The following is a 19,445-nucleotide window of genomic DNA, read 5'->3' on the forward strand; positions in this document are numbered from 1 at the left end:
TGCAACACTGGGCTTGAACTCACGACCCTGAGATCAAGACCTGAACTGAGATCAAGAGTCAGATGCTTAACCAACTGAGCCACTCAGGAGCCCCACCCTGGAGGTTTCTGTAGCTGAGGAATGTGCAAAACACCATCCAGGATGGGTGAGAAAAAAGTAAAAGGGTGATTATGAAAGGAGAGTGGGGAAAGGAGGACCTGTGAACAGCAAGATCATTCTCAGGGAGATCCATTTTCGGAGAAAACATACATGGAAATTGAAGATGTGAAACTGAATTTCATTAAAAGTATGACTTCACATCCCTACAAAGTCTTCCTGTGGCCAAGGAGTACAAGTATCTCAGTTTACAAACCACTCCCATTGACAAGAAAGACCGATGACAGATTTTTAAGTATAGAAGTGATCTCATAATATTAGTGTTTAAGAAAGATACCTATCTCATCACTATTGTATTCCAAGTGCCAGATGGTGCTGAAACCCATAAAATAATCAATAAATATCTATAGATAACAATGAAGTAATCAACAAATGAACTAATAAGCAAGTAAATTGGGAACCTTAGAGAATAAGAAGCATGGGTTTCCCATTCTTGGCACTCCCCCTAGCCACTGTCTTACTTGTCTGACTAGATAACTTCTATCTTCTCATACAGGTCTACTCTTTTGAAAAAAATTTCACTCAAATGATGCTGCTTCTCCTAGGCTTCTCTGTAAACCTGTGGTGCTTCATGAATATCTCTGCCATATTAATTATTACATCACAGAGATTTACAAGTCTGCTTTTTCCTTTAGACTATGACACAGAAACCACTCTGGCTAATGTATCTGTAGTGCCTGGGGTATAGTAGGTGTTTAATAAAAATCAATAAATGAATGATATAAAAACATGAGGATTGTATATTCGGATCCTGGTGTTAGCACTGACAATTTTCTGGGTTTGACCGTATGGGGAGATATGAGTACACTTAATAACTGCATTTTCCAGAGTCTTGAGGATCAACAGCACAGTTAAAACTATTCTTCAGGGCTATCAGTCTGCCTTTGTCTTTGAAAACTGTGAATCATAAAAATTTCTGTCTTCCTCTTTGCAATGAAAAATAAAAGATTTAGAACCAAAATATTCATCACTAAAAAAAAAAAACAATGCATGCATAAGTTATGTAACTTTATCACTGGCTTTATCTTTTTATCCTCATTTTGCTTTAGTTTTCATTTTTTCATCCATGAATTTTTAACCTTGAAAAATATTTGGTATGAAAAAACAATTTTTAGAGATAAAGAAAAATAAAAGTCTAATATATATAAAATTGAAATTTTCTCTCCTACTCCTGACTCATAGGCCTTCTCCCCAAAATCTCAGCATTGTCTTGGGTATCTTATACATTGCTTTTGAAGGTACCTTACATACATACATTGCATATGCACATTTTATTAGTTTACATAAATTATGGTGTAACAACTATGCTACCTCTTTTTTTCCACTTTGGCAACAGATATTATCCATTTGTAGAGTATATTTCTGTTCTTTCTGCAACATCTTTTTGACACACTTTGAATCTTTTTTTTAATTTAAATTCAATTAGCCATGGTTTAGTACATCAATAGTTTTTGACATAGTGTTCAATGATTCATTAGTTGAATATAACACCCAGTGCTCATCATATCACATGCCCTCTTTAATTCCCATCACCCATTTACCCCATCCCCCACCCACCTCCCTTTCCATAACCCTCAGTTTGTTTCCTAGAGTCAAGAGTCTCATATGGTTTGTCTCCCTCAATGATCTTATTCTATTTTCCACATTTCTTAACCTTAACTTCTCTGCCACATTAACCATCTGCTTACCTCTTTTCACTGCCTTCTGGGAAATTTTCTCAACTCTATCTTTCAGTTCATTAATTATCTCTTCACTTGTGTCTGATCTACGATAGACCTCTTTGTGTTTATCAATTATATTTTTCATTTTTAGAAATGATATTGGGCTTTTGAAAATCTGCCCATTTTTCCCATATTTAACAGACATAATGTGCCAAAGGATATCTTGATTATCATATATTCTTATTTAACTTAAAGTGAATTGAACTAAAATGGGTATTAAGGAGGGCACGTGTGGTGATGAGCACTGGGTATTATATACAACTAATGAATTGTTGAACACTACATCAAAAACTAATGATGTACTATATATTGGCTAATTGAACATAATAAAAAATAAATTAAAAAGTAGAGAACTACGTGGTTTTTAAACATAATATTTTGACTACACTGTAAATTAATCTAAACCTGAGTTAGCTTGAAAACCTAATCACAATTTTAAACATTTTAACATTTTCTCCTACCAAAGGAAAAAAAGACTGAATTATAGAGAAAGAAAAAGAAGAAGAAACTGGAAAATTCACTGCTATGGCATCAACTATTTAGTCCATGATGTGGGAAGTTGCCTTTTCATTCAGATACTTGTTCTTTCCTCTATCCCTTTATTTAAATAGGAGATGAAGTCAAAACAATTTATGCATATTATAACTTATATAATGTCTATAATACATGTCTGGCTTTTTTTAATGTTGACTTGTCTTTTATTGTGTTTTAATTATGTTTATATATATATATTAAATATTTTGTTTATTGGAGAGAGACAAAGAGAGAGAGTGCACAAGTGGGGAGAGAGGCATAGGGGGAGGGATAAGCAGACTCCCTGCTGAGCAGGGTGCCTGATGAGGGGTTCGATCCCAGGACCCTGAGATCATGACCGGAGCTGAAGTCAGATGCTTTTCAAGACCATTACCCCCTTTATTTAAATAGGGGTTTGTTTGCTTAAATAAATATACTTATTTTATAGTTGTGTTTATGAACTTTTCAGCACTTTAATCCTCCTGTTGGTTTTGTCATGTGACAGCCACAGTGGATTGGTTTCCAGTAGGCTCTGTGATTTTGGACTATGACCTCATCTTTAATGGGAATTTAACTGAGGTTTTTTTTAATTAACCTGGGGTGAGAACATGTCTTTCAAAGCACTCTACTTTTTTTTTCCCAGTTGCCCATATATGTAAATTACTTGGGGCCACTTTTTATGTTAAAATCACTCTTTGGAAAAACTTTGCAGAAACTTTTTATTTTTTTAATGAGTTTCAGAGGTAGAGTTCAGTTATTCATCAGTTGTCCAGAAATTTTTTGTTGGAGGAAACATTTTTTTTCTTTCAAAACTCAGGCAGAAATAGAAAACCTTCTTGTCATCTTTCTGTCCCCACAGGCATTTTTTTCCAATTCACATTACGTACAATGTGTATTCTTTCCAATGTCCTAATTTATGCAGGAATCTTTTCTTTGATTTCCCTCCTATATTGCTAGAAGGCCTTGTCTCTTGTCCCCATGTAAGTATTAAAACCAAAGCCAGTTGGTTGCCAAAACAAGGCTTCCCCTTTCTCACTGTATACTGCCTACCACCAAGCTACTGAAGCATCAACTCATGCACCTGGTTTTCAATTGGCTGATCCTTTGCTTTTTTTCTAGCACCTAATCCTTCCAAGATTAGTAGGTACTGAATTTAAGTTTTGACTATATTTTATCTAGAAATTCTATATATTTGTACTAAAAGAATTTTGAAGTTCCCTTACTCCACTATGTTTTTCTAACCTGTTATATACCCTGGGACCTCTTATATATTAACTCTTTCATATCAATTTACAATCAGTTTGTCAGAATTTTTTTAATTCTATATTTATTGAATCATTTAAAGAAAATTGATCAGAAGTAATACATTATTCCTTCACAAATATTTTTCCGTTTCATTTTCCCATATTGTAAATTGAAACACATAAATAATTAATACTAATCAAGGATCTATAATTAATATCACAGCCATTTCATTTGTAGAAATTTGTTGTTGCTACCTTTAAATAGGAGCCCTACATTTTTCTTTCCGTCAAGATATTTTCTCAGGCTTCCTGTTTCCCACAAACAGTAGCTGACCTTGTTTTAACTTTGACATTTTTCATAGATTCACTGAAATACAAGTAGTCAGGCCTGACCACTTAATATATTTCATAAAATATATCTCATTCCCACCTTAGTTTATTAGATTACAGATTTAGGCTAGCCCAATTCCAATTAATTATTCTCAATCATTACCAGAGTTTTAATAAATTCATCAGATTTTATATTTTAGTTCTACCATCACCTTTTCATTCATGTCTAACAAAAATGAACTATTTTCATTTTCCAGATATGTTTGACTACATTTGTATTCCAATTTGCTCCCTTAGGCCTAATTTTCTACTTAAGCTACATTGTCCTTACTGTTATAAATCGTTCTAGTTATTTGTGTGCTATTGTCTGCTTGACTTTCCCTTTGGAAGGATGTTCATCACTACTTTAGCAATTGGGGCATTTTATTTCCACTTCTTGGTTTCCTCACTCTCTCCTGCTTTTTACATGACCATATAAAATATCTTATTCCTTAATGCTAAACTCTATTTTTTCACTGTTGCATAAGAAATATGTCCCCCATTTGATGCTTTTAAATGTTATGCCAAAAACAATTTATATTTGAAGTAACAAGATTGAGAATTCATGACCTTCTGCTTTGTTGTTGGAGACTAAGATGCTTATAAAGTTATTATTTATCACTAAATTCTGTGTCTCAACAATTAATAAATTCCAAGAGAAGGTCATAAACTTATATTCATGAAGGGACTCATAAAAGACCAATCATCGCTATGTGGATTTACCTGGATGGTATCTAAAATACTTAGAGCTCAAATTTTAGAGAACATAGGCACAAAATAAGCTGGATAATTTATATGGATGTAAATATCTGCCAGTAAAGTATGTCTGTTGCAAGATTTCCCTGGGTAAATAAAAATGGTAAGCAATTTGCGATCAGGAGTCATGGTTTATATGTATATTTTCCACATCACTAATTTCATGGTCACCCTTTAATAAGTACCTGTTGAATTAAATTCTGTTAGAATTAGCCCACCAAACAGTGCCCACATATTCTAGATTCCTGAGTTCTTCCCCCCAGGGGTGCCGAGTTAGCAAGGTCAACTGTTAGTACTTTACATGTCTACATGTATCACTATAACAGCTTTTACAAATCTGAGGCAGAAGAGATCAGGAAAAAATTCCTGAAATTACTTCTGAGTAGCTGGAAGGTTATTTTTCCCCAATATATCCAATATGTTGGACAAAGAATTTGTTTAATGAAAAAAAAATCCAGATGAGGGACAATAATGGCTAACTCACTCCAGAGTTGTTCTTTTTTAGTTGTTCCTTTCAAGTGAATTCAAAGCTTTACTCTACTTTTAGGAGCATTAGTAAATGTAACTATACCAGTCATTCTCATACAGAGTCACCTGCAGAGCTTACTGAAATACAGATTGCTGGGCCCCATTCTCAGAGTTTCAGATTCAGTAAATTTGTGTTAGGACTCAAAAATATGCCTTTTAACATGTTTTAAAGTATTGCTGATGCCACTCTTCTTGGTGTCACACTTTGAGAACCACTTGGTACTATACGCATTATTTTTAAAATTTTATTTTTAGTGTTCTTGAACCTCCCTGAATTATTTTCTTTTATAGTGCTATACTTTTTACTTGAATATAACATCTAAGACTCCATTACTCAAAGATGAGCACTTTTCCTTTTTGTTCTCTTCCTTAATATTCACCCATTTCTTACCTGATCCCCCTTTATAACATTTTTGAGATCAGTGACCAGTGTTTGCTATACAGCAGATCAAAGATGACTATGGATCAAAGTCTGCATTATGTACTTATTTATTTAGATATTTCCATATTTTCTACCTTTTCCCAAAAAGATTTGAGACAGATAGATCAAAGCAAAGCTAATTAAAGTTACTGACACCAGAACCTGATTTCCTCAACCCCTTTTTCTGGATTAAGTCATCCTGATTCTAATTACCTTCCTACAACTCAAGAAACCACAGTGGCCAAGGCAAGAATCACAATGATGGTGAGACAACTTTAGGCTTTGGTATCAATTTTTTGAGACATTCCAAATATACCTTCTACAGAGTACCTGATTTTCCTACATTACACTCAGCAAGAAAGTCACCTTAATGCCTTCATCTATCTGCTGCCTGCTATAGAGCAGTTGCAATGTATTTACCATCAACTGAGAAAGAAATCTATATTTATCCAGATGTGGAAGATGCCGAATTTACCGACAAATGACAAATTAGTCTGGAATGATAATGCATATAGAAATAGCCTACAGTATGCCATTACACTGTGACATAAATATATGGTCTCTTCCCTCAACTTATGCCAGAAGCAAATGAACTATGTTTCTGCAGCATGAGTAATTTTTCATCTACATTAGTTTGCCTTTACTTTTTTTCTTTTATCTCTGAGTTCTTAACAGTGATAAGGGAAGATCATTAGAACCATAGTGAAATTTACCACTTTGAAATCCACCTCAACAATTAGTAAAATCTCCAAATGCTATGTTTCAAATTACTAATTTAATAGAAAATTAAATTAAAAAAAAACTCATTCTCTCCTTCTCTCTGTATATTTGTGTGTGTATACACATATACATATTAACACGCATGGCTCTATAAAAACAATATACTATATATCTTAATATGGACTGATTAGACTTTTCATAATGTAGCCACAAAGATTTTTACTCTAATTGTAAATGGATTTATGTCACCAAATCTAATCATTTTTAATGAGGTGGTATAGTCTAGCGATTAGGAACAGACATCAGTTTTTGTGTTAAAAATCAGCCTTGATCCTTGCTCAAACTTTGAAGCAAATATCAAACATATAACCTTATTTTAGGTATCAAATCCATTTTATATATGAAGCTATAACTTAATGCTGGTACATGGTATTTAATACTATTGAATTATCAAGTTATATTAGTAGTAATTATTATTATTAGAATAAATATATTAAAAATATGGCCTGAGTTACATATTAGCCAATTGTCCTGGCCATTGATCCCAGTGTAGTGCCGAAGGTTTTTCAGTTTATTTTCTTTAAGAACCAACTCTGTGTAACAACTCACATAGCTACCAAACAAACAAGAAACCTATAAACCTTGTTCTTTTAGATATCACAGAATTTTGCTTACCATATATATTAAGTTTAGTTAGCTCAGCAATAGCCAGTTCCTACTGAAGCCAATGTGACAGATTTCTCCCACTCTTCCTTCCATGGTCACACACGGTACTCTTATTGTCCATTGAGTAACATCACAGATAAATATGAAGTTTGCAAGAGCTGCTGAAAAGCACAGAGACTAGCCCAAAAGTGCTCATTAAACACTTATGGGATAATAAAAGGGTCAAAATCAGCACAAATTTCCTACATACAGAAAAGATCACACATTTTATTTTTCTCATGCACATATTCATTCTGAGTGACTGTCACTTCAAAACTGGAAAAGAAAGCATTTTCACCATAGTAATGATGGTCAATATTAAGTCAAAATTTGTTGGTCTGTGGTAGAATAGTTGCTTAATTTCAGAGTCATTTATTGATCATAAGAGATGCCTGAATGTAGAAATGAGCCTTTCTTTTAGAAAACTGGTTTATCTAAATCTCAGAACTATGCTTTTATTTTGATCCACTTTTGCAAGTGCTTCCAGATCTCAAAGTTTACAATAGTTCCCAGCTTTGAAATATCTACCCTCCATTGATCCAACTCAGCACAAATTCCTTATCTTTCAAAGACCAAAGGAAAATGTCAGAAATTGGTGGGCTCTGTTTAGGTGACTCTCAAAAGTCATTTTAGTTTTGTTCATGTTCTAAAATATCTGTTTTTGTATTTTAAAATGCATTGGCATTTCACTTTTTCTTGATTAAATATGAATAAACATCTCACATTATCTTACCAAAGATGTAAACAAAGGGAAAGGAAAAGGTAAACACACACACACATGTACACACAAAACATCGAGAATACTAGCACACAGACCTTAGTTTCTAATATCGTGCTCCAATACAAGAAACCAGGTCTCCTTGCAGAAATGTCTGATTCTATCAATGGGCAGAAAATGTACAAGAAGAGCATGAAGCATTTTGTAGTTTCAGAAAGTAAGGAAGCACAAAACAAAAACAGCAAAGTAAAATAATTATGGGATATGTAAAGTGTATCGATATAGTTACAAACTGAAAAATTCCCAATGGCCAAATTGGAACAATTTCAGCTGAAGGAAGGAGGGAAGGAAGGGAAGGGAGGAGGGAGGGAGGAAGGGAGGAGTATTGGATTATATCTTAAGATATAAAAAAGTATCCATGAGTTTATATTAATATAAATAAATTAATAAATAAAAAGGTAAAGGCATCCAAATGGCCAACAGACACATGAAAAAGTGCTCAACATCGCTCGGCATCAGGGAAATCCAAATCATAATCTCAATGAGATACCACCTCACACCAGTCAGAATGGCTAAAATTAACAAGTCAGAAAACGACAGATGTTGGCAGGGATGCGGAGAAAGGGGAACCTTCCTACACTGTTGGTGGGAATGCAAGCTGGTGCAGCCAGTCTGGAAAACAGTATGGAGGTTCCTCAAAAAGTTGAAAACAGAGCTACCATATGACCCAGCAATTGCACTACTGAGTACTTACCCCAAAGATACAAATGTAGGGATCCGAAGGGGTATGTGTACCCCGATGTTTAAAGCAGCAATGTCCACAATAGCCAAACTGTGGAAAGAGCCAAGATGTCCATCAACAGATGAATGGATAAAGAAGATGTGGTATATATATATAATGGAATATAATGCAGCCATCAAAAGGAATGAAGTCTTGCCATTTGCAACAACGTGGATGGAACTGGAGGGTATTATACTGAGCGAAATAAGTCAATCAGAGAAAGACATGTATCACATGATCTCACTGATATGAGGAATTCTTAATCTCAGGAAACAAACTGAGGGTTGCTGGAGTGGTGGGGGGTGGGAGGGATGGGGTGGCTGGGTGATAGACATTGGGGAGGGTATGTGCTATGGTGAGCGCTGTGAATTGTGTAAGACTGTTGAAACACAGACCTGTACCTCTGAAACAAATAATACATTATATGTTAAAAAAAAAAAAAAGAAGAAAATAGCAGGAAGGGAAAAATGAAGGGGGGGGGAAATCGGAGGGGGAGACGAACCATGAGAGACTGTGGACTCTGAGAAACAAACTGAGGGTTCTAGAGGGGAGGGGGATGGGTTAGCCTGGTGATGGGTATTAAAGAGGGCATACTGAATGGAGCACTAGGTGTTACACGCAAACAATGAATCATGGAACACTACATCAAAAACTAATGATGTAATGTATGGTGATTAACACAATAAAATAAAAAAAGAAAATAAACAAACAAATAAATAAATAAGAAAGGTAAATGGGAAGAAGAGACAAATCACTAGTGCAGAATTCCAAATTATTTATGTAGCTATTCTACCCTTTAGGAGAGGGAGCATAGCTTCCCACTCTTCAGTATAGGCTGCTTATATTATTTTTTTCCCTAAGAGTACAGTATGGGAAGAAAGAGAAAAAGAAAAACTTTGCAATGGAGAAACTTTACAAAACTACCTCAGCCACGTGATCATGGCCAAGAATAAGAGTGATAAGTTGATAATATGTTCCCCTGATATGATGTGATGAGAATGGCCTGTAGTCTTCCTCCCTAAAACCCACAACCCAAGTCTAATCATGACAAAAACATTAGAAAATTTCCAAGTGAGGGACATTCTACAAAACATAAGTCCAGTACTCCTTGAAACCATCAACATTATCAACAACAAGGAAAGTCTGAGAAACTGAGAGCCAACTAGGAGCTTAAGGAGACATGACTTGTAAATATAATGCGGTATTCTAGATGGGATCCTGAAAACAGAAAAAGGACATTAGGGAACAACTGAGGAAATCTGAATAAACTATGAATGTAATAATATATCAACATTCATTCAGTAATTGTGACAAATATGCCATACTAATGTAAGATGTTAATGACAGGGGAAACTGGGTCTGGTGTATACAGGAACTCTCTGTACCATCTTCACAATAATTCTGCAAATCCGAAATGTTCTAAAATAAAAGGCTGTTCTTTTAAAGACCCACTTGAGTTGTTATATTTAAGCAATTTAGTATGAATTTCATGAGTTTCAAATTCAAGCAATTTTCATCAAAGGAAAATTTTTCTGTCATTTTCTAAAAGCACAGAGATATATGTAGAATTCACTTCCATATATTGACTCCATGACACAAAAATATTTAACAAATTATTTGAGTATGGTATAATTGAGCAGAAATGGCAGGGGCTACAATTTTAAGTATCACAAATGAAACTCCAATTGATTTTCCGTAATTCTCCCTCTGAGCAGAGTTCGTTTTGTATTTGAAAACTGCTCTGAGAGGAGAACTAAAGCCAGAAACAGACCTCACATATTGTCATTGATATTTTAAGGGGCAGGTAGAACATCCAAATTAGAACTATTTGATTTTTCCTTCTCCTTCATTTCTTTCCTCAGTTGCATTGAAGGTAAATGTTGAGAGCGTAAGCAGTTCTCTGTGGAGAGCCTTTAAGAAAACAATTCCTAATAACTCTCTTAACAACAAGAATCCTCTTCTACGTTACTCATTTTCCTGGAGCAATTTTTCTCCTTATTGAGTTATACAATTAACTAAAATGATAGTAAGTGTTATGCCTTTAAAACAAAGTTAAATTAAATGATAATGCTATAATCCATCAATTACAATCGGGCTACTGATGGATCCAAATAGCTTAGTATGAAAATATTTTGTTGGATTAATAATATATTTAATGCGATGTACTAACCATTACAGCAGGGAATAAAATACTGTTTTAGTTAATCTCTCACTATCAGTGCCTGGAAAATTTTGCAATCAAAAGGATTATCCTTTACCCATACATGAAGATGGGCAACAGTATGTGAAAGCTCCTTTTAAAGTAACTCAAATTCTGGATTCACAGCAACAGTGAATGGGGGGGCGGTGGGGAAGATTACCTGAACTTAACATCAGGTACCAAATGACTATTTATGATCAGTGGCATTACATTCACATTTCTTTTTTTTCCCCATTGCTGTTTTTGTAAAGGTGTTTTCAACGGTTTTGCATTTGTATATAGATGTAACAATTCTAATCTTTAAAGCATAGCTCTACAAATATACTGTGCAATCAAACTCCAGTCTTGAATGTGTTTTAGCTTAACATCAGCCAAAAATACCTGGTCATGCACAGATGACATCGTGCCCATAGATTAAGTGGTTTCATTAATGTTTTCCACTTCAACTAAACAATAGTCATTTCCATCTGGATGGTTTTTAGTAATTCTAAAAGGTGACACTGAGCTCAACAAAGGCAAAATAAAATCCCTGGCAGTCTAGAATTCTGGGGAATTTCAAAGGCCATAAGTTGTCTTTAAAATATCTTTAGTTCAGACCATTTAACACTTAAGACCACATTTTATTAGCTATGTTACATTTCCTACAAAATTCAAAAGGGGATACTTCAAATAGCAAACCATATGGGCTGCTCCACATTTAGAAGTTCTCTTTCTTTTCATTTCCAGAGGAATTTCTCTATATCAAATATGTATAATATCTGAATATACTTAGTCTACAGAAAAAAAGGACAAATTTGTACTTCTTTACCCTCCTTTGCAATAAGACCATGGAACACAGGTGAAGAGTCAGGATGAGAAGGATCAACTGATCCAACTCTTTCCATGGTTTACAACCAGCCTTGCAGAGAGGCCTCTCACCCACAGGAAAAGACGTGTTCTGAATAGCATGGCCATATTTTTTTTTTCCCAAGTGAACCCCATTCATGGGTCACTTGCAGTGAAATACAAGGAAGGCCTTTTCTTCCTTAATTGAAGAACACCAAAGGAGGAAAGGAGACACAAGAAAAATGACCACCATGAAAAGGAAGTTAAAATGATTTTATTGAACTGGCTGTATTCCTAGCCACCTAGTGTATGAAGTAATAACAATCGGTCACATTACCACACATGATTAATAACGATGACTGATCCTCAGATCCCCCACCATCTATCCATCAGTATCTCAAGGAGGCATTATTCATACTGCTTCCCAGCATGGCTCTCTTCTGTTGGAACACTGTAGTTTCACCTTCCTGCTATCACACCCTCTGCAAAATGCACCATGTAAGGCAATTAAACTTGGTAGAGAGTGAGGCTAGTTTTAAATCGTGTGCATAACCTTTTAAAAGACAGTGGCATAATCAATTGTAAATCCAAATTATTTTATTTTGAGGTGCATCTGAACTGTTACATATGGCTGCAATTTATCACCAAAGAACACGGTAAGAAAAAAATAAAAGAATCTAAGTCCTCTCTTCTATGCTCTAATAAAACATTATTATCCTTATTATACTAAATTTCCATTTTTAGCAAAGTAGGAATATAGAAATAGGTTTGCAGTTGTTCTCAGAGTTCAGGTTGCAGAATCCTTTCATATTTGAGGGAAAAACAGTCAATAGCAGTCTTTAATATTTGGCAGAATAATAGCCCATAATTTATGGGAGTAATGATGTTAGACTTCATTTTTATAAAATACACTGGAGCATACATTATCTGATTTGAGGGGTGGGTTTTATTTTTCCTATTTTGAGTATGAAAAAATGAAGTTGAGAAATCATGCAACCAGAAAGTGCTGGGTTGTACTAGAACTCAGATCTTGACTATAAATTTTTAGCTATTTCACTCCTCAATTTCTATGCACTGTTAGAAGAACAGCATTAATTATTATTATTGCTGTTAAATATAATTCCAAAAGCTATTTCCATTCAACAGAGAGACCTCGATCATAGAGCAACTTAGAAACACAGAGAAACAAGAAGTTGTGCTTCTTGTTAATACTTTCAGTGATTGAATTAACTGGATAATGACCCAGTTATTCTTCAAGAAATGCCCCATTCCATGTTTAAAAATAAGAGTTATGGCAGTAGAAAGACAAGTAATAATCCATGTTTCAATGTAAGAATCCAGTTTTCCATTACACAACATGGACTTCTGCACTGTACCTTGTTCTCAGCCTCTCCCAGGCAAGCATGGTTTATAAAAAAGCCCTCTCCCTTCCCAGAAGAGCTGTCCAAGAGAAATAGTGCAAAATATAAGATAGAAGGTGCATGAAGTCATAGAAGCAGGTGTTCACACATGTTGTATATAAATTAAGACTTACAATAAAATAAAATTTCTTTAAAATCACAGTTAAGAGTCAAGATATTCCAATTCACAACTTGCTCACTATGCCATTTGCCACCACTGAAATTAAGGGCCAAGTCAGCACCTTCTTTTATTGTTGCCTTTGCCTTTGGCAGAGTTGGACAAGATACGTTCTTGGTGGTGGGGAAAACAGTGATGAAATCAGCTCTTTCCTCTTAAGCTATCTATATAAGTTACTGTTTGGCTATAAAAAATACAGCATTTGTGATTTTGACTTCATGGAAATAAGAAACTTGAAATGATACAGTGGTTTTATTGTTGTTGCTTTTCCTTTTTATCTGAGAGGCAAGACCAGAAAAACAGCAGAGGTAATATTCTGGAAAGAAACAAGGGGAGAAAAAGCCATACTTTTGACATTGGACTGTTAGGGTGTTAAGTTCTGTCTCCACTACAATTCATTGTGGGTTTAGTCTTTCAGTTTCTTTGTCTCCAAAATCAGTGTAATGTTGTTTAACCTCATGTAGTTGATAGAATTTTATGAAGTATGTATATAATAGATAAAAGATACTGCTTTGTATAATAAATGGTATTTTCTGTAAACCTCTCCCAATTCCTAGATTCTCAAGTGAATGCCTTGAAAAGACTTTTGTAATGTATGCATGTTGACCAAAGTTGGTAGAAGAAGTGAAATAAAGATTAGAGTAAAAATAAATGAAATAGAGAACAGAAAAACAATATAAAAGATTAACCAAACTAAGAGTTAGTTCTTTGAAAAAATAAACAAAATTGACAAATACTGAGCTAGACTAAGGACAAAAGAGAAAACTCAAATCAACAAAATTATAAATGGAAAAGGAAACACTACAACTGATAACACAGAGATACAAAGAATCATAAGAGGCTATTATGAACAACTATATGTCAACAAATTAGACAACCTAGAAGAAATGGAAAAATTCTTAGAAACCTACAACTTACTAAGTCTGAGTCAAGAAGAAATAGAAAATCTGAATAGACCAATTACTAGTAAAGGGATTGAATCAATAATCAAATATCTCATAACAGAGAAAAGCCCAGAACCAGACAGCTTCACTGGTTATCAAACATTTAAAGAATAATTAACACCACATCTTCTCAAACTCTTCCAAATAATTGAACAGGAAGGAATATTCCTAAACTCGTTTTACAAGGCCAACATTATCCTGATACTAAAATCAGAAAAGGGCACTACTAGAACAGAAAACTACAGCCCAATATCTCTGGTGAATATAGATACAAAAGTTCTAAGTAAAACACTAGCAAACCAAATTCAGCAGCACACTAAAATGATCATTCAACATGACCAAGTGGGATTTATCCCTGGGATACAAGGATGGTTCAATATACACAAATTCATCAGTGTGATATATCACACTAACAAAATGAAAGAAAAGAATCATATGATCATCTCAACAGATGCAGAAAAAAACATTTGACAAAACTGAACATTCATTAATGATAAAAACTCTTAACAAATTAGGTATAGAAGAAACATATATCAACATAATAAAGGCCACAGATGATAAACCTCAATGGTGAAAGACAGAAGATTTTCCTCTAAGATCAGGAACAAGGGTGCCCACTCTCACCATTCCTATTCAACATAGTACTGAAATTCCTGGCTAGAGCAATCAGGCAAGGAAAAGAAATAAAAGGTATCACAACCGGAAAGGAAGAAGTAAAATAGTTTCAATTTGCAGATGACATAATTTTATACATAGAAAACCCTAAAGACTCAACCAAAAAAAAATGACATCTAGTCAATGAATTTAGTAAAGTTTGCAAAATACAAAATTAACATATAAAAGTCAGTAGCATTTCTATACACTAATAATGAGTTCTCTGAAACAGAAATAAAGAAATTGATCCCATTTACAACAGCATTAACAACAATGATATACTTAGGAATAAAATTAACCAAGGAAGTGAAAGAAAACCACAAGACGTTGATGAAAGAAATTGAAGAAGGGGTGCCTGAGTGGCTCAGTTGGTTAAGTGGCCAACTCTTGATTTTGGCTCAGGTCATGATCTCAGGGTCATGAACTCAAGCCCCGTGTCAGGCACTGTGGTGTGCATGGAGACTGCCTAAGATTATCTGTCTCCCTTTTCCTCTGCCCCTACATGACTTCCCCCCCCAACTCATGCTCTCTCTCTCTCTCTAAAAAAAAAAAAAGAAGAAGAAAAAGAAGAAGAAGAAAGAAAGAAAAGAAAAGAAATTGAAGAGGACACAAATAAATGGGAAGTTATTCTGTGTTCATGAATTGAAAGAATATTGTTAAAATATCATTACTACCAAAAGCCATCTATAGATTCAATGCACTCTCTATCAAGAGTCCAATGGTGGGGCACCTGGGTGGCTCAGTTGTTAAGCGTCTGCCTTCGGCTCAGGTCATGATCCCAGAGTCCTGGGATAGAGTCCCACATGAGGCTCCCTGTTTAGCAGAGAGCCTGCTTCTCTCTCTTCCACTCTCCCCACTTGTGTTCCTGCTCTCGCTGTGTCTCTCTCTGTCAAATAAATAAATAAGTCAAAAAAAAAAAAAAAGAGTCCAGTGGTATTTCTTACAAAAGTAGACAGAAGCAGTCCTAAAACTTATGTGGAACCGATGGCTGAATAGCCAAAGAAATCCTAAGAAAGATGAAGAAAGCAGGAAGCATGAGACTCCCTGATTTCAAGCCATATTAAAAACCTCTAGTAATCAGAATAGTATGATACTGGCATATAGACAGACAAATGGACCAATGGAACAGTATCAAGACCTGAGACATAAAACCAAGCATGTAAGGTCACTTAATACTTGACAAGGGAGCCAAATATACTTAATGGAGAAAAGACAGTCTTTTTAATAACTGGTGCCAGGAAATTGGACATTCACATGTGAAATGATGAAACCAGACTCCTATCTTACACCACACACAAAAACTAACTTCAAAAGGATTAAAGACTTAAATGTAAGACTTGAAGCCAAAAACTCCTAAAAGAAAACAGAAATAAAGGTCCTTGACATGGGCCTTGGTAATGATTTTTTGGATATGATATAATGGAACTACATTGAACTAAATAGTTCCTATAAGCAAAAGAAACTATCAACAAAGTGAAAAGACAACTTAAAGAATGAAAAAAAAATATTTGCAACACATATATCTGGTAAGGTTAATATGTAAAATACACAAAGAACTCATATAACTCAATAGCGAAAAATAAAAATAAGTAAATAACCTGATTAAAAATGGGCGAAGAACTTGACTAGACATTTTTCCAAAAAAGATATAAAGACCAACAGATACATGAAAAGATGTTCAACATCACTAGTCATTAGGAAAATGCAAATTAAAGCCACAATGAGAAATCACATCCCACCTGTTAGAATGGCCACCATCAAAAGACAAAAGACAGCAGTTTGCTGGCATCAATGTAGAGAAAAGGGAACCCTTGTGCACTGTTGGTGAAGCTGTAAATTGCTGCAGCCACGATGGAAAACAGTATGGAGGATCCTCAAAACATTGAAAATAGACCTACCACATGATCTAGCAATTCCACTTCTGGGTATATATCCAAAATAAATGAAATACTAACTTGAAAAAATATCTGCATTCCCATGTTTGTAGCAGCATTATTTATAAAAGCCAAGACATGAAAATAGTCAACCAATGGATGAGTGGGTAAGGAATTTGTGATATAAATGGAATGTTATCCAGCCATAAAAAATAGGAAAATCTTCTCACTCAGGACAACATGGATAGACCTTGACAGCATTATGCTAAGTGAGATGTCAGACAGAGAAAAACAAGTAAATACTGTATGACCTCCTTTATATGTGAAATCTAAAACAAAACAAAACAAAACAAAAAATAATACATATACACATGTACACAAAACAGAGAAAAAGAGATCAGAGGTGGTTGCCAGATGCAGAGGGTAGGAAAGGGGAACTGGAGAAAGGTGATCAAAAGGTACAAACTTTCAGTTGGCAATGTACATCATGATGACTATAGTTAACACTGCTGTATAATATATAAGAAAGTTGTTAAGAGAATAAATCCTAAGAATTCTCATCACAGGGAAATTTTTTTCTTTTTTCTATTGTATTTATGAGATGATATATGTTAGCTGAACCTATGACAATAATCATTTCACAATACATGTACATCAAATCATCAGCCTTAAAGGTATACAGTGATATATGTCAATTATTTCTCAATAAATTTTGAAAACAAGAACAAAAAATATTCAGCTGGGCCTTATCTGTTTTCCTTCAAGTATAAAAACATTATTATAAGCTGTCCTGGTTTCAATCAAGAAAGTTTTAATCTCTTCCAACATAATTTTTATAGATATTTAGAATTAAAATTATAAAAACAAACTTGCAGCTTGATACATATTAAAAATATCTTTATGTTGTGAATCTTCAGTATGATAGGAAACTTAATCTATACCAAACAATTCATTGAACAGAACTTTTAGACAGGAAACACTAATAGATCACTCTTGTTTATATTATTAAAATCTACCATTTACACTGATTATTCATATAAGAATTTTTTAAGTTAAATATATTCTTACACGTACATTTATTCTGTTAAAGCAAGTATTTAAATTGCTTACTTCTTAGTAAATTGAAGAATCAGTGGAGTTTGGCCTAAAAAATGGCTGCATTTTATGATTTTATATTTTTAATTGAGATTTTATAAATATATTATGATTATATTTTTCGTTGTGCAATTTATCATTACTGTATTGACAGACGGTGAGTATTTTTAGTTAAGTAATCTATCACTGGAAATATACTCTTCATGTTTGGTGGAAGTACCTAGATGAACTGCTTTCTGGATCAATAACGATAAGAAAATCACATTTTTAGATGTTGAGACATCATGGGGTACTATCTTACATATGAGAGTATAATTAATTATAAGATTCTTAGATTTCACCATTTTCTTAAACATCAGGGACAGTTCTCCTCCTTTTTAAAATACTATCATTTTGATAAGGCACTGAGATACTTTGGTGAGTGAAAGAGCTACAATACTCTGACTCATGTGTTAGGATTAGAGTGGACTTATTTCTATAGTCATAGAAATGCATGCATTTATTTTTGATGAGAGCAACTTGTTTTTTTTCCTCTTCCCTATGTTACTTCATTGATTAATTGGGCAGATAATGAGTGTGATATGATAAGTGATACCTTCTTCAATTGCTGTAATTCTTTTGAAGTACAATATTCTAGTAAACTTTTTAAACTAAACTTGCTTCAGCTATTGTAACTGGAAATTTTTCTAGAATGTAGATTCCTTGTGGATTAGACCCCTTTTGGAAGTATGATTCCCATCTATAACCCAACCCCATCCTTCCCCTAAGTGGCACTGAGAACTGCATCCCTATCCCAGCAATATGGCCTTGGCTTCCTTGATTGTACTAAATGACCCTGAGAGGCAGAAATGGATGAGAAGTTGGGAGAATTTTGCAGAACACCTCCAATATGCTTTGTGAAGAGCAAGAGAAAAGAGCTAAATAGAAAATCATTGTGCTATTGTGTACTCTGATGAGGAGCTGGTCGACATTATTGACAATACATTTTCAGTTGCTCCATTGTGCTTCCTCCCCCTACCCCCAGCACTTAACTATTTATCTGATCCCGGCAAGCACAGAGAAGACAGATGCCTGAATTGGGTGGGGTTTTTTGTTTTGTTTTGTTTTTGTTTTTTCTGGAATGTGAGATTCAAGGACACAGAAGAACGTTCAGACATATAGAAAAATGCATGAAGATGGAACATAATTCAGAGCAAAAGTAAATATAGGAAAGGGGTCAATGACTAGAAGAGTCCAATGAAGTCAAAAAACAAGAGTCATAGGAGTGGTTGAGCGTAATCGCTGGAAATAAAGGAGCTTCTGCTGTAGAGTAACAAGGGGGATGTTAACATTTCAAAGATGCAGCAGTTTCATGGGATGCAAGATTCAGGTTGTGACCTTCAGAGTCAACAAATGATTAGAACAAAATAAAATTTGTTGTCAGTTAAAAGGCTGTTAAGAAATTGGGATGTTGGATCGGTCATCCCCATGAACATGATGATCACCCACAGATTCTTTCGGTAACTAGTCATGCTATCACCTTAGCAACTTACATCCTTTGCCTTTCCTGTCCCAGCATTACAGCTTTAGTTCAAGCCCTAATAATCATTCACTTTAATCTGACCTTTATCCTCTTAGCCTATTCTAGACGTCTGACTTACTCA

This window comes from Eumetopias jubatus, unplaced genomic scaffold, assembly GCF_037043125.1.
Source record: "Eumetopias jubatus isolate StellerSeaLion01/CBP00866 unplaced genomic scaffold, mEumJub1_p1.0 scaffold_1, whole genome shotgun sequence".
NCBI lineage: Eukaryota > Metazoa > Chordata > Mammalia > Carnivora > Otariidae > Eumetopias > Eumetopias jubatus.